We start from the raw sequence: 20,360 nt of genomic DNA on the forward strand, positions 1-20,360 counted from the left end.
TAGTTTTGATTTGCATTTCTCTGATGATTAGTGATGTTGAGCATCCTTTCATTCATGAGTATTTTTATTCAACAATGAGCATCAGAAATGTGGTGGACAATGATGAATAAGAAACGTGCCGGTCCTCAGGGGGTTCACATTGATGCATGGTACGGATATGCCAGCAGGTTATTGGAACAAATATGATAAGTGATCCTGCTGTAATGTCTACATAATGTTCAGAACTTTCAATCCCCATGGATACCACTCTGGTCCAAGCTACCATTATGTCAGTACCTCGTCTAGACTGTTGTAAGAACCTCCTTATTGCTCTCCTTACTTCCATTCCTGTCCCACTCCAACTTATTCTCAAAAGGCAGCAAAAAGCAACATATTAAAAATATAAATTTAGTCATGGCACTTCCATTCTTGGCTCCTCCACTGACTTCCCATTGTATCTCAAATGAAATCCAAGAATTGGCACGATCTGCCCCTCCCTACATCTCCAACCTCATCATGGTGCTTTCCCTCTTGGTCCTAACAGTCAGCCATGCTGGGTCAAGTTCTCATTCTTCAGGTTTCAACTCAGAGATCTTCGTCTCAGAATGACTTCTGTTACCATCTAAATAGGTTGTGCATCCTCATTTCTTTTTCTGTCTCATTACCACTTGCTCTTATTTTTCACAGCACTTACAGCAACATTTAATTTGATCATATTTTATCCCCTTATTTATTGTTTAACTTGCCCACTAGAATGACATCTCCATACGGGACAGGAATTTGTCAGTTTTACTCACTTAGCATCTAGCGTAGTCCTTATTATATAGCAGAGTGACACTGTGATTCAAGCAAATCCGTTGGTATAAGAATTTCAGCGGGTCTGCATGTAATAACTGCTCAGTTTAGCTCTTAGCTCTACCTATGTCTTCAGTAGGAATCAGATAGTATTTTTCAGTTACTTTCTGACAATGAAGTCTGGGAGGATTTCCATCTCCCAAGAGTTCAGCAATATTGGGTTACCTCTTAAACTTTTCCCATTAGCCTTGTTGTCTAGTTCTAAGTGAACAGTGCCTGAGTGATCATGATGATCTTGCTTTCATCATACTTCACCACATTGAATGCAGGTTCCAGGGCCCAGCCTGGCTCTGAGGAGCCTTTGGAATCGGGTTGGAAATTGACCCCCCTGCCTGGGGGCCTCGGTGATCAGGAAGCCCACCTCAGGTCTCCAAGGCAGGCCTACAACAGCTTACTGCACTGGTGCTTCACATGATTTTCTTATTCTTTCAGAGTAAACACCTTCTGTTCTTCTCCCTCTTCTTTGTGATTTGGTTTCGCTCATCTGTAAGAGCTGTACAGGCTCTGGGGAATCCTAAGCTTTTTCAGTCCCTTGTGCCAACGTGCTGATATGTTGTTGATTCTGCCTTGTTCTAGTCATTTCCGGTTCTTTAAACTACACTCCACATAACCTTCAAATCTTGCTACCAGAATCTTTTGATTCTGCATAAATATTCAGGGCAAATCTCTCTCTAAAGTTTACATATGCTTATAAATATAAGAATTTGCACACCTCTCCATCTTTTCTTAAGCTCTTTAGAATGAAGTGCAATGTTCTTCTATAGACCTAGAGCTTTGGGGTATTAAGTTCTCATATAATTACAGCACTGAAATTGTCTAAACTCCTAGGTCATCTCTGTTATCTACTTTTGAGGCTTGATATACAATGCGATACTCAGAAGTATGTTCTAATCATGACTCAGAAGGCAGCATCCCATACATGTGTGTATTTTCACATTTCAGTGTTTTAGGTGTGTAGCATACTAACTATAAATATGTTACATACCTAAAATAAATTTTTGCCTGAGCCCCAGCATTTCTAGTTAGTCTATACCAGATAATAACAGCCCCAGTGATTTCAGTGTTAAAGATCACTAAATTATTCTACAAAATGAAAGATAAGAGACACCAAAGGGGAAGATTTTGAAATGGCAAAGAGACTAGTGGATCAGTGTTTTTATTTATTTATTTTTTTTGTGGTACGCAGGCCTCTCACAGTTGTGGCCTCTCCCGTTGAGGAGCACAGGCTCTGGACGCGCAGGCTCAGCGGCCATGGCTCACGGGCCCAGCCGCTCCGCGGCACCTGGTATCCTCCCGGACCGGGGCACGAACCCGTGTCCCCTGCATCGGCAGGCGGACTCTCAAACACTGCGCCACCAGGGAAGCTCGGATCACTGTTTTTAAAACTTACTTCATAATATACCCCACAGCTTCTCTTTCCGAGAGATCACTGTTGAGCAGGTGAAGCGTAGCAAGGCTGTGAACCAGCGCAAACATGCCTGCCTCAGACCTACTAGTTTGTTAGCGCCTGCACCTATTGACTCAGGAGAGACAATGGTGTGCAATTATTTGTAACCCTGCCTTCAGTGACATCATGTTAGTGACAATATCAATGTTGAACTTGGCCATGGTGGTAGTATTTACACCGCAGAAATTGGCAAATGTATGTTACAAGTGAGCGCTTTTTTTCTTTTTTTTAATATACTTTGTTAACACATTTGCCGGCATACATCATCTTATACCTGATCTTTCTTTGATTTTCTTTTCCAGGAAATAATATAATTTATTAAGACACACCATGTATGGAAAGGTTGGGTTAAACTGCAATTTTCAGTCCAGAATTTCACATGGATTCCCTTGGATTATTTTATTAGAGTGAGATTTTATAGCATTGTGTTCATCTGCTTTTTCAATGGAAACGGCCAGTCCTGAATACTTCCTTAACTCTCTAACCTGTGAAAAACTGAAAGCATGATTGAGGGGTGTTTTCCACTCTCTTATTTTACATTTGATGTGGTCTGTCATCACACCTCTTGTCAGTTCAATATCCACTGACTTGCCCTTCACAGTCATTACAGGGATGCAATGTTGCCTCAATTCTAAGTTGATAGTTCAAATTGAGTTGTGGCTGTACTTGCATTTTAGGGTAAATATTCTAGACAGAAACCCTCAAGGGTTAATCTGAATGTAATTGGACTGACTTGGAAACTTCTGTTCTTGCCCTGCGCTGCACTGAGACCAACTTGCACATCCAAGGAAACAAACAAAGGAGAACATTAACATAAATGAAAACATACACACATATACCTACTAAACCCTGAAAGCACAGATAACCAGTGTAGACCTTTATCAAAAGGTTTGAGATTAGGGCTTCCCTGGTGGCGCAGTGGTTGAGGGTCTGCCTGCCGAAGCAGGGGACACGGGTTCGTGCCCCGGTCCGGAAAGATCCCACATGCTGCGGAGCGGCTGGGCCCGTGAGCCATGGCCGCTGAGCCTGCGCATCCGGAGGCTGTGCTCCGCAACGGGAGAGGCCACAACAGTGAGAGGCCCGCGTACCGCAAAAAAAAAAAAAATAAGGTTTGAGATTAGATCAGTGGTTCTCAAGGGAGGGTGATTTTGTCCCCCAGGAGACATTTAGCAATGTCTAGAGACATTTTGGTTGTCACGATTAGGGGAAGAGTGCTACTATCTCTAGGGGTGAGCACCTGCTGCCCAAGTTAGTAGAATGCATAGGAATGTCCCCACAGTGAGGAGCTATCCAGTCCCAAATGTCAATATGCTCAGGCCAAGAAACCCTAGGGCTTCCCTGGTGGCGCAGTGGTTGAGAGCCCTTCTGCCGATGCAGCGGACACGGGTTCGTGCCCCGGTCCGGGAAGATCCCACATGCCGCGGAGCAGCTGGGCCTGTGAGCCATGGCCGCTGAGCCTGCGCGTCCGGAGCCTGTGCTCCGCAACAGGAGAGGCCACAACAGTGAGAGGCCCGGGTAACGCAAAAAATAAAAGAAAAAAAGAAACCCTAGATTGGAGGGATATGGACCTTATAAAATATATCACTTTATAAAACTTCCTTAAAAATCCATTTTGGAAATTCCCTGATGGTCCAGTGGTTAGGACTGGGTGCTTTCACTGCTGGGGTCTGGGTTCGATCCCTGGTCGGGGAACTAAGATCCTGCAAGCCATACGGCGTGGTCAGAAAAAAAAAAAAAAAAGAATCCATTTTAATTACCTCTGCTCTCTGTCCTTGGCAGCTGTCACATCTATTTCCCCAACTCCAATCTCCTGGCTGACCCACCCTTCCTCTCATAAAATTCACACTTCCATTTCTTTGGAACAATTTAGCAATGGTTTATTTTTCTTCTTACCTCCTGTCTCCCCTTCATTTTCCAAAATTATCGTTACTTGTCACTCTACTCAGGAGGGCAAATGAGTTTCCCTAAGATCTATTCTCCTTAGAGAGGAAAAGAATTAGGGAGAGTTGTGAATAATAAACGTCGTTTTCCTCTCTCATACACGGGAGAGCTAAGTTAACTTGAGAACGCATGAGTAATATCTCTCTTAACTTTAAATTCACTTTTTCTATTTAAGTTTGTCATGCTTTCTACTTTGTTCTTTATTGGGGTAATTAAAAGGTAGTAACTCAGCAGGTGGATTTTCCCCAGCTGTCAGAATTCCTGCTAAAATATGTTTTAGAACACCTTGAATCAAAAACGACCTGACAATTAAAGTGGTCTTTTAAAGAACTGCACAATGAATGTGCATCTTTGGAAAGTTTATTTTCCATCCATTACTATACTTTGAAGTAGAATTACTGATTGTTATTCCACAATATTTCATTACAGTTAATTGGCTTCCAGCATTTGAAAATGATTTTCTCCCACTGCTCCAGAAGTTACTACTAGTAGCCCCTAAATCACAACCTTGATGGGAGAGCTTCATGTTCTTTCCTGATAACATTGTTTTTGCAGTTCCAAATTTAACAAGGTGATTATATCCTTGAATTTTTGTACTTTGTGAATTTTTTTAGGAGGAGTGACAGGGTCATGCTAAAAGAATCCTATTTTTTAATTGGAATCTTAAATCTTCATCCCTCCTAAAAGATATTCCCCAATTTTACCATTCAAATGGTCTCTGGGAAAATCCATGCAGAGTTTTACAAGGGCTTTTATACATGACCACATGAGTGGATATAAAAGCACTTCAAAGATAAATTAGCTTCCTCCTAGACGACTTCATCCGCAACTCATGGAAATCAAATGCAGAGTTATGTACTCCAAAATCACTGGAAACTCTGGCATCTTCTAAGGAAAAATTAAGTAAGCAGACACTGGAAAATGGAGCAGTTACTATCCTTTGTTAATAGCACAATCGGATTAAGCTATGGTTCTGACAGATCACTTTACTTTTTGGAACTTCTGTAAAGTTGGAACATAGTGTTTGCCCTTACTCTCTCCCAGTGCTGTGTGGATGATTTGGGGAGCTCATTATTCTCTTAATAAATATTTATTTCAAACCAAACTTGTAATAGACCTTACAGTAGATAAAACAGATATGTTGATGAGCAAAGATGTCAAGGTCTTTGCTCTTTTGTAGCTTTTATTATCTAGCACTCTGCCATTGAAAGAGCAGTGCATACTATAACATTGGCATCCTCCAGAAGCTTGTTAAAAATCCAGAATCTCAGGCCCTCCTCAAGCCTACTGAATCAGAATCTATATTTTAACAAGATCCCTAGGTGATTCATATGTACGTTAAAGTTTGATGAACATTGATCTAGCAGATATTACAAAAACGAATTCTAAAGTTAGGAAAGTACTATGCAAATATTTTTAAAAGGGCAGTTGCTCCTAAAACTAAATACAAACTGTATTAAAATCTCAAAGAAATATATGCACATGTGCTTACTTGTCAGATACTCTCTGTTAAAAGTATAGATGAAAGATAAACTGTAATTATTATTTATATTATTATTAGACCTTTTAGCACCAAAGGAGTTCAAGAAAAATGTCAGAAAAAATAAATGAGATTTCCGGAGGAAACTATCCATTGAAGTTCACATATAAGAAAATAAGAAAGATGGAACTTCTGGTTCAAATCAGTTGAGCCATGGACTCATCCTTAGGTTATTCGTGGAAAACAGTATTTCATAGTACTTGCTCTTTGTGGAATCATAAGGAAAAAACATAAAAGAAAAAATGTCTTTTCTTTTGGGAAAGAAAGTACATTTAAGGCAGAGAATAAGGAACAGAGGGATGAGTAAGGAAATAACAGAGCTGGTTTGAGACAAGAAATGAGTCTGAAAGGGAAAGAATCAGTTAGAAAGTAATTAGTGTGTCTCTAGACATCAAAAAGAGTAGAATATATGTCAGGGCTTGATATTCCTGAACAATCAGAACAGCCACAAACTACTGTCAGTAATTTAGCAGAGACATTATGTCAAGAACAAAATCCACACCCACAACCTTATACTCAACCAAACTGCATGCAGTTGCTTATGACAAGTCCTTGCTGGAATCCTCTTATCATGGCAAACATCCTCAGTGTTCTAAACAGTGTCATGAAGCAAGAAAAAAAAAAGTCCGAGACTGGGGCACAGATTTTCTGTGGAAACAAGAAAAAAAATTGAATGTCTCTACAAGAAACTGTTTTCCATGTGCAAAGATGGTTGTAAATTCTATAGATACTATGCATACAAAATACACACATTCAAGCATTGTTTCCTAAAAGGTATATAAATAAGTAGACAAAGGTGACTTTTTTTTATTACAGAGCAGTCAATTTCAATTTAAAGATTGAGACGATTCCAGAACTAACCCTCCTATTACTGATTTTTTTTTTTTTTTCGATACGCGGGCCTCTCACTGTTGTGGCCTCTCCCGTTGCGGAGCACAGGCTCCGGACACGCAGGCTCAGCGGCCATGGCTCACGGGCCCAGCCGCTCCGCGGCATGTGGAATCCTCCCAGACCGGGGCACGAGCCCGCGTCCCCTGCTTCGGCAGGCGGACTCTCAACCACTGCGCCACCGGGGAAGCCCCCTATTACTGATTTTAAGCTTGCTAGAATAACACAGTACTGGAACACAGCCAAAGGATTGTGCCAACAGTGTAGGATTAAACACTTGCCAAATTCTGCTACTCAGGCATTACACTATTCATTGATGGAGTGCTTAATAACAGAAGAGAATTGAATCCAGTTCACCTGTCCTTGGGAGGTATTTACAGTGTGATACCAATAGAGCTTCAGTCCATTTATTCACCAAATATTAATTAGGCCACTAATATATACCAGTCACAGTGATTTGAGGAAGTTTATAATCAAATTGAAGATATGAAAATGATAGTAGCAACTGAATGAATGTGAATCATCCATGTAGAAACTAACTTCAGGCTTATTTTAGTTCTATAACTGGCCTCTGTAATATCTCCATCAGTAATGTTATTGCCTAGACGTCACCAGTGGAGAAACCAGTTAATTGTAAGTCTATTGCATGGCTGGAGTGTTGTATATACAACACTGACATGGAATGTGGAGGTGAGAACAATCTCAAATAGGGAAGGCAACAAGTGATTTAATAATATGGACCTTCAAACATTTGGGGGTCAACTGTAACAATAGTCATTACCGTTAATTCATAGAACGATGCAAACTGCAAACTCTCTGACCCCCCAAAAAAGTGATAAGATAAAAAAAATAAATAAAAGCATTGCACACTATATTCCCTTTAACATACAGCTTGCCACACTTATTGTAGGGTAACTTCCTATTTTATTATTCATCTTCTCAATCGTAAGCTCCCTGAAAGCAGGGATTGTATTTATATTGGTTGCCATTCTATTTGTAGCAAGTAGCATAATGCTTGACATTTATTCATTCTAAGCCTTTAGTAAGCATATGTTATGTGACATCATTCTCCTAGCTGTTACCTGAAAACTGGGCTCGCTTCTTGATGAGTGTCAAACCAGTAGGCACAACCAAACCAAAGGTAGGGAGAAGGAAGGATTTATTATTACTTGCATCAAGTAAGGAGAGCACTTCCCAAAGCAGTGTCTCCCCAAACAGCAAAATTGGGGAAGTTTTAAGCTAAGGGTACATGCATATTCATGAAGGGGCCTGAGCAGAGGAAAATTCAGCATAGAATTGAGGCAAAGGTTGACAGTGTCCGAGGTTTAGTTGATTGAAGTCAGGGGGGCCAGAAAATAGACTTTATCTTTTAGAGCAGGTTTAAGTTCACAGAAAATTTGGGCAGAGAGTATCGAGTTCCCACGTACCCCCTGCCCCAACATATGCACAGCATCCCTCACTATCAACATCTTGAACCAGAGTGGTACATTTGTTACAATCCATGAACAATCTATATTGTTCATACTCACCCAAAGTTCATAGTTTACATTAGGGTTTACTCTTTATTCTATGTGTTTTGGCAAATGTATAATGACAGGTATCCAGCCTAATATCATACAGAACAAAGTAGTCTCACTGCCTTAAAAATCTTCTGTGCTCTGACTGTTCGTTCCTCCCTCTCTCACAACTCCTAGAACCACTTGGTTTTTTGTTTTTTTTTTTTTACTGGATCCATAGTTTTGCCTTTTTCAGATGTCACACGGTTGAAATCGTACAGCATGTAGCCTTTTCAGATTGGCTTCTTTCACTTAGTAATTGGCATGTAAAATTTCTCCATGTCTTTTCATGGTTTGATAGCTCATTTCCTTTTAGTGCTGAATAATATTCTCTAGTCCAGATGTACTGGGGTCTTTTTATCCATTCACCTACTGAAGGACATCTTGGTTGCTTCCAAGTTTTGACAATTATGAATAAAGCTGCTATAAATATCAGTGTGCAAGTTTTTGTGTGGACATAGTTTTCAACTTATCTGGCTAAATACCAAAGAGACTGATTGCTGGATTGTATGGTAAGATGTTTAGCTTTTGTAAGAAAGTGCCAAACCCTCTTCTGAAGTGGCTGTATCATTTTCCATTCCAGTTTCTATTGATCCACATCCTCATGAGTTGTTAATGTTGTCAGTGTTTTGGATTTGAGCCATTCTAATACATATATAATGGTATCTAATTGCTTTAATTTTAACTTACCTGATGACATATGATGCGGAGCATCTTTTCAAATGCTTATTTGCCTCTATATATGTTCTTTGGTGAGGTGTCTGCTACTCTTTGGCCCGTTTTTTAGACAGGATGTTTGTTTTCTTATTCTTGAGTTTAGGGATCCTTTATATATTTTGCATAACAGTCCTTTATCAGATATATCTTTTGCAAGTTTTTTTTTTCCAGTCTATGGCTTATCTGCTCATTATGTTGACACTGTCTTTTGGAGAGCAGAAGTTTTTTTGTTTTTTGTTTTTTAATTTATTTATTTATTTTGGGCTGTGTTGGGTCTTCATTTCTGTGCGAGGGCTTTCTTTAGTTGTGGTAAGTGGGGGCCACTCTTCATCGCAGTGCGCGGGCCTCTCACTATCGCGGCCTCTCTTGTTGCGGAGCACAGGCTCCAGACGCACAGTCTCAGTAGTTGTGGCTCACGGGCTTAGTTGCTCCGTGGCATGTGGGATCCTCCCAGACCAGGGCTCGAACCTGTGTCCCCTGCACTAGCAGGCAGATTCTCAACCACCACGCCACCAGGGAAGCCCGAGCAGAAGTTTTTAATTGTAACGAAGTCCAGCTTATCAATTATTTCTTCCATTGATCACAACTTTGGTGTTGTATCTAAAAGTCATTGTCATACTCAAGGTCATCTAGGTTTTCTCCTATATTATCTTCTAGGGGTTCTTATAGTTTTGTGTTTTACATTAGGTCAGTGGCCCATTTTCAGTTAATTTTTGAGAAGGGTATAAGGTCTGTGTCTGAATTCACTTTTTTGCAATATGGATGTTCAGTTGTTCTAGCACTATTTGTTGAAGATACTATCTTTGCTCCATTATATTGCCTTTGCTTCTTTGTCAGAGATCAGTTAACTATATGTGGATCTATTTCTGAGATTTCTATTCTGTTCCATTGATCTATTTGTCTGTTCTTTCACAAATACCACGCTGTCTTGATTACTGTAGATTTATTATAAGTCTTGAAGTCTGGTAGTGTCAGTGCTCGAGTTTATTCTCCATTCATATTGTGTTGGCTACTTGGGTCTTTTACTCTCCATATAAACTTTAAAATCAGTTTGTCAGTATCCACAAAATAACTTACTGAGATCTTGATTGGGGTTACATTGAATTTGTAGATCAAGTTAGGAAGAACTGACATCTTAACAGTACTGAGTTTGCTATACATGAGCGTGGAATATCTCTCCATTTATTTAATTCTTTGAGTTTTTTTTTTTTTTAGCAGAGCTTGATTGTTTTTCACATATATATCTTATCCATATTTTGTTAGATCCAACAGTATTTTTAAAAATTTAGTCATTCAATTATTTCTAAAACTTTAAAAACTATCTACTTTTCCAGCTAGACTGTTAACTGCATGAGATCAAACCAATGACTGCATTGTTTAATACTATATCTCTAGTGACACATAATAGGCACCTAAGATGAGAAGTATTTATTAAATAAATGAAATAATGAATACCATATGTGCTGAAATATGTAGTAAATACTAGAGTTTTCTCCCCAACATCCCTACCCCAAATGAATAGGCTAGCCACATGGTATTAAATTACCCCTTGTCAGTGACTTGTTCCAAAAAGAATATGACCATTCTGTCTCATGAAATGTTAGAAGTTCTGGAGTATTCTAGGGAAAATATTTCTTACTCTTAAAAGAGGCTTCTTTGTAGGCATGTTGCTGGATCTGGATCCAGCACCTGGAAATTATGCAGCCACCTTACTATGAGCCCTAACATGAAGACAACATGAAGGATGGAACTACTGAAAGGTTGAGAAAAAGATAAATCCCAAACTGAGCCTTAAAAAATGTAATTGTGCTGTTGAGTCAACCAGTCTGGAGTCTGCTTCTCCTCTGGATGCCATGTTATGTGAGAAAGTCAATATTCTAGTTGTTTAAGCTAATTTTAGTCTCTAGATTATCAGAAAAAGTTGGACATTTAAAAGTTATTTTAGTTTGAAATGTACCTATTTGAGGTCTACTTAAGCTAAAAGCAAATATCCCCAATTGTATAGAAGCATAAAGATTCTGACACTTCCTTGCTGACACTATTTGATATATTCACCTTCTTCTCACATCCACTTCCAAGAATACACTGTGTGCTTTAGTTCTGCCCTAGGTCATCTTTGTAGGTATCTCACTGGATTCTACTAGGTAATTAAGTAGGTATTTTTGTTTATCCAAGTGTAATGTTTATATATATATATAATTTTTTTTAATCCAGGATATAATACTCAACACCACCTTAAATTATTGAGGCATAAAAATAATTACCTCAATTTCAGCCTTCATAAAAAATGTATTAAAAAAAAAAATGTATATTTAGGGCTTCCCTGGTGGCGCAGTGGTTGAGAATCCGCCTGCCGATGCAGGGGACACAGGTTCGTGCCCCGGTCCGGGAAGATCCCACATGACACAGAGCGGCTGGGCCTGTGAGCCATGGCCGCTGAGCCTGCGCGTCCAGAGCCTGTGCTCTGCAACGGGAGAGGCCACAACAGTGAGAGGCCAACATACTGCAGAAAAAAAAAAAAAATACACACACACACACATATACACACACATACCACCATAATCTCTATCTTTCATAAAAACTCTTTTAAACTCCAACAATTATCTTTGTGCTGCCTGTATAACTTTAAAATGAAGGGAATTTGAACTGGTAAGTGGATTAAAAGGTTAATTGCCTAATCTTAGTTTTATTCCTGAAAAGACTATGTTGACCTATACAAGTTTCCTGTCTGGAAGCTAGGAATCTTTTGAAACATACTTAAATGAATCAGTCTTATCTCAAAGGTTAACTACTTTTAGGTAATTATTCTAGTTTCTTGGCAACTGGTATTTTTCTTGTTATGCTATTATGTTTGGAAAACTATGATCTCTAACCTTTGTTTCTATTAAATATTTTGAGAAAATGTTTTGGAAAATGTCATAAATATTTGAATAAACCTTGTATATTTCCTTCTTTTCAAGATGCTTGCACTCTGAAAATAAATTAAAATATCTGAAAAATTAGAGCCATTTCAGAAATTATTCTATTTCTATTTTTATTAAATATTTAGGATGACAAAGTGGCCCTTCAAAGGTGTTGGAAAAATATTTCACTTGGAATAGCTTGCATAAGCTATGAAATATCCCAGTATAGTTCTCAAAAATGCTGGTGAAAAATCGCAGTTATTCTCAGCATACCGTTAACATTTAAGCATCTCACATTCAGTAGTGGGAATTTGAAATGTTTCATGTCTTAAATTTCCCCAATGTGTTATTAGCTTGAATGTTCACACTTTGCTTACATGATAAAAATAAAGCTAGTATTGATTTTATTGGGCTCAGTTCCTTGAGTTTCATCGTAAATGATCATACTTTCATTTTTATACCTTTGATATCTTTGATTTGGATTCAAGGATATTTAAAATATACTGTTTCTTAGTGATATTAAAGTACCATGCTGAAGAAGTGACATTTAAGATTTTGGCCATTGATTCCACTCCGGTATAATTTTTAGGAACTTATAAAAGTAGAGAAAAACCTGAGGCAGGGCTTTCAGAGTTAATATCCTCATTAAATTATTTTTTTCTTTTACCAGTTCAAAAGACAAGGTCCTTAGTTAATGCATTTTAACTCTTCTTTTCTTTCTAAAATAATCTTCATTTAGAAAGAGACCTAAGTCAATGTTTAGACATTTCCATGAAGGAAAAGTAATGGAAAAAGCACTAAATGGGATTGTCAGCAAGGGAAGAAGAAAGCCACAGTGATACAGCCTGAAGGCATAAAGGCAGGAAAAAGTGAAATAATAAGAGAGAAAAGAGAAACATACAAAATCAGAGAATACCTAGATAGCACAAAGAAAAATGCCTGTGTTTTGATGTAGGAAGTTTGCTAAGCCAGGGTAGAATTCATCAGCGTATGAGGTGATGATTAAAGAGGAGCAAACGGGGTTGACTGAGTTAGGCTGGAAATAGTCATTACCTCATGAGAACATTTATGTGGCTTGCCTCTAAAGGCCAATAAACTAACACATGACCTGGCTAGCATGGAGCATAATGGGTCAATACATCACAACAAGTCTAAGTAGAGAATTGTTTCATTTCCGGTATCTTTGGTCTTCTAAAAAATACAAAAGAGTAGGGGCTTCCCTGGTGGCGCAGTGGTTGAGAGTCCGCCTGCCGATGCAGGGGTCATGGGTTCGTGCCCCGGTCCGGGAAGATCCCGCATGCCGCGGAGCGGCTGGGCCTGTGAGCCATGGCCGCTGAGCCTGCGCGTCCGGAGCCTGTGCTCCGCAATGGGAGACGCCACAACAGTGAGAGGCCCGCGTACCGCAAAAAAAAAAAAAAAAAAAATACAAAAGAGTATATTAAGAGTGCAAAGCAATGTTTCTCAAACCCAGTTATGTATTAGAATCACTTGGAAAGCCTTTGAACACAAACACTTCAGGATAAATCTGTCGGTGCCAGGGCATGAGTTTTGGAGTTTTGTTCTCGGTTTTTTAACCTCTTTAGATGAGTCCAAAGTGCAGCCTGGATTGAGAGCCACTAGCAAAAAGAATGACAATAAGATTAATACTCATATATGCATCATAAGCTTAAGAAATATAACATCACCAATTCCCTTTGTAAGGTCGGATCTTAACAAACGGCACCGCGAAACAGAGGAAAGCTTCAAGTGAGCTTTATTAGGGAGCGCTCCCGGGCGACGTTCACTGGTCGAGAGAAAGGGGCCAGAGAAGTCACACCCGGGCGAGGGTTGGGCAAGATTTTATAGCGGAAGAAGGGAAAGGGGTGTGGTGAATCTGGGAGGGCGCAGGGTATTCCTTATTTGGTGGTCTTTTCGGGTATCCTGGGGAACCGTTAGTCCTGCCCCTCGAAAGGCGGGAAGGCTGGGCCGGGTTCAAAGTCCCCAGGTCAGTTCCTGGAACTGGGTGGTCCGGAATGTCTCCAGGGCAGTTTCTGGAACTGGGTGGTGCGGAGAATTTGGTTCTGATGCAACCTGTGAATCTGATTGTGTTCCCCTGCCTCGGGCCAGTTGGCCTTACACCTTTGAAGGCCTCTGTGTTTCTCTAACAGAATTACCGCCACTGCTCACCCCACATGTACAAAAGCATACATATCCTACACTTTGTATGAATCATGCCTTGCTTTTCTCTCATGGATCTCCAAATATTTTAATTTTTAGCTTTCTGGCCTTAGAAGTTTTTATAAATGGAGTTATACTAAGTATACTCTTCTACATAAAGTAGTTCAACGATTTACATTTCCTAGATGAATCTATTTGATGCATGTAGTTACCGTTCATTCATTTTCACTGTTGAATAGTATTCTGTTGTATCAACATAAACCATTTTACTGTAATATCTTGTGGTATCTTCTTAATATTGTCCGTAAACCTGGCCTATGCTTTTTCTTGTCAATTGATCAGTAAGGAAATCTTATGAGGCTGTAAGTGTGGGTTAAGGCAGAAGGGGCAATGCGACAGGATTAGTTGCTGCAGACATCTGAGCCATCTGGTCATTCAACTTACTTGTGCCTTTGAAGACTGGCTTTAGCTTGACATCTTTTATACCATTTCCACTTGGTTTTGAGTTGCTGACTTGCATGACTGAAGTAAAACTTGCTAAATCAGTTAAAAAAACAGTCCATGACATGTTTCAAGGTCTCTGGATGCTCTCTGGTGGGATATTCAGTCTTTTCCAGGACCTAGTAGCAAGCAGAGTTGTTGTTTGCAGAAGAGGATATGGTTTTACTTCTATTGCTTGGGGGTTTGCAATGTGATTCTCCTATTTGGGTTGGCTAAAGGCTCTGTACAGAGCCCTCCTTGCCCTGGACAGTTTAAATATCACTGGACTTGCTGGGTCATAAAATGCAATTGATAAACACATTTCACTATGGTCAGACTTAATGTAGAGTCTTCTTTTGCTTCAAGCCCCGTAACTCTCAGACTTATGGTTACTTGTTTAATGGATCAGAGCAGAACACTCAAATGTGACTTTTGCCTTCAAAATCCAAAAATGCCTAGTAAACATTATGACTCTTCTTCAGTGCTAAGTGGAGCTGGGTATAACAATTTTTCTTAAAGGGAATTTCCTAGCACTTTGTAGATCATTGAACCTCTAGAAATTTGACTAAGATGCTGGGCCTCAGAAATGGTATAGAGTTTATTTCCTTCTGGTACTGATAATCTCCCAAGGTGCCAGCTATATCCTACTCAGCAGAGCCAATTGGCATGATGGCCACAACATAGTGAACCAGGGTGGGATGAGAAAGTGAACAAGTTCGCTGTGGGTTGATTATGGTAGAGAATATGAAAATTGAAATAGCTTTGAGGCAATGCAGTGACGATGCACTAGGCCTATAACTGGGGTAGGCTATTTGGAAGTCCTCCCCTTCACACTGCTGACCCCCAGCCCACACTGAATATTCCAGGAATTCTCTTCTTCCTGTAAGATTTCTCTAGCACCCTGCACCAAGAAAGCTAATTAACATCAAGCTCATTTTAAAGGAGAGAATCTTAAAGGAATCTGTTGTTGGTTACCATGCGTATATTGAAAGGGACATTCAGAGCTAAGAGGCGATACATGGAAAACTGACACAGTAGGCATTAAACAGCAAAATAGACAAAAAAATCTTGATGCCAGCCAACCTCTGTCACCCACCATTCTGCTACTAGCACAGTGGGCTCAGACATGAAATAGCAATGGTGGCTACGATGGGGTCTGCATGGGCTCCCATTCACCAAGGGTGCTACTGGTGAATGAATGTTTTACCTGCCAGCAAGAGACCATTGTTGTACCTCAGTCTGGTCCCATCCCTGGAGGAGACCAAAGAGTTAATTGGTAGGAAATTGAGTACACCAGATTCCTTACATCTTGAAAGTCAGTGATTTGTCTTGACAGTGATTTGTCTGGAACTGACATGTATTCCATACTCCTGTTTGTTTAACTTGCCTGCAGAGAGCCTTAGGCAGCACCCCTCTATGAGGGTTTATAGTTGTTTGATTCACTGAGAAGATATGTGATATAATGTGCCTCATACTAAGAACCCCTCTAAAGCAGAGGAGTTGTAGCTGTGAGCACATGACTTGATATCCAATGGTCCGATCACCTTCCAAACCACCCAGAAATTTTTGACCTGCTATAGCAATTGAATGGATTTTAAGGGTACGACCTGAGTACTGCCTGGAAGATGGTATTCTACAAGGATTGGGCCCCATCCTCCAGGACACAGCATACACCCTAACTAGCAACCATGAAAAGGTGCTCTGTCCTGAGTAGTTAGAATGCAAGGAACTAGAACCAAGAACTGGAAACAGGAGTGGCCTCACTTACCATCACTCTCAATGATTTACTTGGGGATTTTATATTAACTGAACCCCCAATTCTAAGTTTATAGAGAGCCTGGTTCCCAGGGAAGGAATGCTTCCATCAGGGGACACAGATTCCTAAGAACTTTTATTCCATGGTTGCCATCTAATCACTTTGTGTTTCTCATTCCAAGCGACCAGCAGACAAGAAGTCACTATATTGGCAAGGGTAATTGACTCTAATCCTTAGGTGAAGTTAGAGCTTCTGTTACACGATGAAGGTGGAAGAGACTATATTTACCACCCAAATTATCTAGGTGTGTGTCCTTTGTCATTTCTTTGCCCAATGTTGATGGTGAATGGATGAGGGCAGCAGCCACGGCTAGAGAAAGCCTTAGTGAACAGATGCTCAGAATAAGTATTTGTCACCCCACACATAAAGCACCTAAACCAGTAGATGGGATAGCCAAGAGTGAATCTGGAAAGGTCAGTAGAGAGACTATGAATGTCAATTATATCTCCAGGAACTGTTGCAATCGTGAGGGCTGTAATATGTCCACTAACTTTGTCCTTGCAAATTTACACAGGAAAAGAGATAAACCAGAATCCTGGAGTTGTTTCCAGGGAGGTGAACTTATATGAAGCAGGTAGCTCCAAGTGTGGGTAATCCTAGAGGCTATGGGGAACCAGCTTCTGGTGAATCTAGATGCCTCGCTCATTCCCCCAGCCGCTAGGAATGTTGACTTCTGACAACTCACAGCTGAGGCCCTGCTCGGCATGGCTGGCAGCCAAAGAGAGCAGCTTTGCCCAAGTTAATGGCTCCTTCGCAGAGGATACTGCATTCAGTGACAGGTGCAACATGGAGGTTAAAATGCCCAGCTTCCTTGCCTCAATTTGGGACATCTCTGAAGGGCCATCCCAGTTCCAAAACTTCTACAGGATTGACTAAGGCCTCTCTTGTAATTGAATTTCAGTTCAATTTCTCCCTCTGCTCAATCATGCTTAGCTTCCTAACAATGTTTTTCTGGAGAGCTCTCATTATTAAATGTCCTGAATGCAAATCTTTTCATCAAAGTCCTTTCTCTGGGGTACCTGAACAAAGACAATGTCCCACAGTCTTTTACGTTTTTATATGTGTGTGCTTTCTCATACCTTTTTTTTTTTTTGCTTCAGTTTTTTAAAAACTAATTTCTAGTTCACTAGCACCTAGTGCTAGTCATTGTTTTCAGCTGCGTTCAGTCTGCTGTTCAACTCGTTAATTACTTAGCTTCAGATATTTTCTTTCTTTCATTTACGGAATGTTCATTTCATTCTCTTTTATAGATTTTAATTCTCTTTTAAATTCTCCACCCTTTGATCTACTTTGCCTCTCTTTTTCTCCGTTGTTTTTTTTAACATTAACCACAGGTTTCTGAAAGGCCTTGTTTGCTAACTGCAGTATCTGGCTCATCTCTCCTCTCCTTTGCTCATGAGAGTTGGTCATAGTTTCTCGTCTCCACACTTGTAGTAATTTCTTGATGCATGTTGGACATTGTGCTATAACTCTTGAAGCTCTACATTATGTGATCTTCCTTTGTTGGTAAATAGAGTGAGGCTTGGAGCACCTGAATCCAATCAGACGTTAATTAAAATTGGGGCTGGGTTTCTGTTTTATGTAAACCCAGCCTACTTCTGCTTTGCGCCTGCTCATCATGTTTGCTCTGCTCCCTCTCTGCCTGCAAAGGGTTTTGATTCTAAGTCGGTGAGTCTCTGTCTCCTCCAGTTTGGAAGACTGCAGAAAATTCAACTCTATGTCCTTCCGAGATCTCAGCCCAGCTCTTCAGTCTTACAGCTTACCTTGCTTCAAAATACGGCCAATTCCTTGAAGGTAAGACTGTAGTATATCTGAGTTAGGTTATTTCCACAAGACTTCTGGAGATTTCACTTTGCCTTCAGGAAGCTTTTGGCCTAGTTCTTAGCTTCCTGTATAGCACCAAAACTTAGCAAATGTTCTGCGAGGAGCAGCAGTTGCGAGTTTGAAAACCCCCAGGTTTCCAATTTGTTCCACTACTCCTGCAGAATCACTAAAATTTTTGCTAGTTTCTGTTTTCTGTAGCCAAGGGCCTGGTTGATCAAGCCAGAGCCTCCACAAGCACCCAGAGTTAGAAAATGTCTGCAGGAGAAAGAAAGAGAAAAATCCTTGCTCACAAAAAGGAGTTTTTCTTCTTTCTGGAATTTTAGTTTGTTGCTTCTGAAGTTCTCTGATGCTTTTAAAATATGATATTTATAACTTACCTGGTTTTGTGCAGTTTTGTAGCAAAAGTGCTTTCTTGTCCTGACGTATTTTAAAACAACTCTTGTCATTAGTTCTTAACTACATCAGTTAAACATTGTTAATATTATGGTTTGGTAAAATCAAGCTTTCAATGATTTATTTGAATTGAATTTATTTATTACAACTTAGCTTCTGGGTCAGTTTCTTCTTGAAGTACTTTCTTTAGAAGTTCCTTTAAGGAGTGTTTGTTGGTGGTAATATTCTTAGTAAATGTTTGCATAGAAATGTCTTTAAATCACCACAATTCTTAAAATATGGTTAAGTTGGGTATACACTGAATTTTCTCTCGTGAAGATTTAATCCAACTCTCTTGCCTTCCATTGTTAAGAAATATATTGTTGGTGAAATGTAAGCTCTTTGTAAGTTGTTCTGTTTTTCTGATGGGCTTTAAAATCTTCTTTTTACGTTTGGTGTTTTTCAGTTTGCTTGGATGGCTCTGACTATAGATTTATTTATTTTATTGTGCTTAGGATGTATTTTGCTTCCTGAATCTAGAATAGGAGTCTTTTATCAATTCTGGAAAATTTTCTTATGTCTGAATATTCCTTCTGCCCTTTCTCTCTAGGCTTCCTAGAAGTCCAATGAAATGTTTATTATATTGCTTCACTACTTGTTCTAAATCTTTTACTCTCGTCTGTATTTTGCATCGTTTCCCCCATGTTTCATTAGGAATAATTTCTTCTGACCTACCCACCAGCTTACTAGTTCTTTGTATAACTGTCTGTTCTGCTGTTAAATTGATTCAAAGAGATTTAAATCTCCAGAGTTTCTGTTTGATTCTACTTCCAATCACTAGGGTCAACTTTTATAAACATATTTTAGAACACATGACTATCTTATTTTCTTAACCCTTCTTTTATATTTTACATTTTATTTCTGTGCTACATTCTAAATATTATTTTTATATCTTTTCAATTCATTTATTCTCTCTTCAGAATTTAATTAGTGTCTAATCTGGAGTTTCTAAATTCAATTATTACATTTTTATTTCTAGAAATTACATTTGGTTCTTTCCAAATCTGCATGGTACATCTCGAAACTCTGTTACTGTTTAATTACAATTTTAATGTAGCATTTAATATGGTATTTTATTAATAGAAACATATTATCCCTGTGATAATTCTAATAATTGTTGCTTTTGCATTTCTACTTCTGCAGTTTATTTTTTCTGCTCTCTTGTGCATGGCGGCTTGTCTCCTTCTGTGTCTTATTATTTTTATTTGTAAAATAATCCTGGAATTGTATCTTTGAGAATATTTGATCCTAGATTTAAAGTTTATTTGCAGAGAGAGAATTTGTATTTCATCTGCAACGTACCTGGGGGCTCTAACAATTTGAGGCCACTCTAATTTTTGTTTGGACTCTTTTTTTTTTTCCCCCAACACAATTGTGAGTATTAATTTCAGCATCCTATCCTGTTGAGGGAAGGTATTCCAATTATTTCTCTCTGTGGAGCAAGTTTTTTTTTTTTTTTTTTTCCCTAGTTCAATTATTTTAATAATCAAAATTATTAGACTAAATGTAGTTGAAAGTAAACCCCCAAATTTCAGTGGCTTTAAGAGAATGAAGGTTTATTTTCCTCATACCAAGTCTGATGTGGAGTGGGCTGTCCTCTCACAGTTTTAAACTGTACTGTGTGGAATACATTACCTCTAGAGGGCCAGGTCTGGAAATAGAGAACATCATTTCCACCCACATCCTACTGGCCAGAATGCTGTCACACAGTCCCCAAAAAACTGCAGGGGAGGGTGGAAAATGGGCCTTCCTTTGTGCCCAGGAAGAGAAAGGATTATGATCAACATATAATACTGTTTCTGTCACATCCAGCAAAGTTGAATGC

Source organism: Delphinapterus leucas, chromosome 11, assembly GCF_059928025.1.
Source record: "Delphinapterus leucas isolate spDelLeu-1000000601 "Yukka" chromosome 11, BTC_Dleu_Yukka2, whole genome shotgun sequence".
In the NCBI taxonomy this organism is placed as follows: Eukaryota; Metazoa; Chordata; class Mammalia; order Artiodactyla; family Monodontidae; genus Delphinapterus; species Delphinapterus leucas.